Source organism: Olea europaea, chromosome 5 (assembly GCF_002742605.1).
Source record: "Olea europaea var. sylvestris chromosome 5, O_europaea_v1, whole genome shotgun sequence".
Lineage (NCBI taxonomy): Eukaryota > Viridiplantae > Streptophyta > Magnoliopsida > Lamiales > Oleaceae > Olea > Olea europaea.
Window position 1 is genome coordinate 2,748,127 of NC_036241.1, and position 1,218 is coordinate 2,749,344.

Consider the following 1,218-nt stretch of genomic DNA (forward strand, 5'->3'; position numbering starts at 1 on the left):
CCGTGGCTTGTCCGGTCCTTCGATCCGCCCTTGTAGTGACTCGCCCCCTTCATCGGCAGATCCCTTTATGATATTGATAGTGAAACTCATTCAATTGATTCTCAGCCGTTTGTTCCAAATCTCCCGAAGAGACACATCGGTTCTTCTAAATCTCCAAGTCAAAATTTAGAAATCGGGCGTGACCCGACCGGTGAGGTTGTCCCCCGAGATATCCCAAAAAGTTATAGTCTCTACAATTCGCTACTTAAGTTGGAAAAATGTCTAGGTAAGTATGACCGGGTTGATGATTACGTCTATAGAGCCCCCGGTCCTAAAGAAAGGCTCCCCGGGTCCGACCCCCGTGAGATAGCCGTGTACAAGGATGTTATGGATGGGGGTTTTCGGTTCCCCATTCATCCCTTTTTTGTGTCGATTTTCAACGAGTTCCACCTTACTCCTAGTCAAATTAATCCTAATACATGGAGAAAAGCATTATATTTTCTGTATGTCTGTCTCAAAAAGGGAATTTCACCTTCCATGGATCTTTTCAGGTGTGTCTTCGAAATGCATGAGCTAGTTCAATGTAATGCATTTGTCTATTTTACCACTAGGGTACCTTTGCAATTCCCTAAGTTTAGGAATTCGAATAGCATATGGAAGTCCTGATTTTTCTTCGTTCGGCCTTCAAAGGGTCAGTTCTCTTTTAACACAAACTGGCGACATCCCCAAATTCGTCTCTTCAATAGCCAAGTAGAAGTTATTCCTTTTCTAGAAGCTCAAATCCAGGACTTGGTTGATGTACCGCCTTTTGCACTTGACTTAGGGTTAGTCCTAACCATGAAGAACATGTTGAAAGTGGGGATGAGTCGTCCAATCGGTAGGTCGTTTATGTTTTTTTTTTTTATCTCATGCACACACGTTCATTTATTATTTTTGCCTTTAGCTCGTCGAGGATAATGAGTTTGGATGTGTGTTTCAGGTATGGACTTTGATCTTGATGAGGTATTGAAGACTCTGCCAGGAGGAGATGAGGGCCTTACCCTCGTTGATGGTAAGCTTTCATGTTCACCCCCACCCTCTCTCCCTTTTTTTTGTACTCTACCTTGTGATCTTAATCGATTTCAACTTATATGTGCAGTGGCCGAGCTTGATCTGGAAGGAGTCATGGATTCCATGCCTGACCAGGGACAGGAAGGTGAGGTAGATTCTTCGCCTATCCCTTCAAAGAGAAGGAGGGGG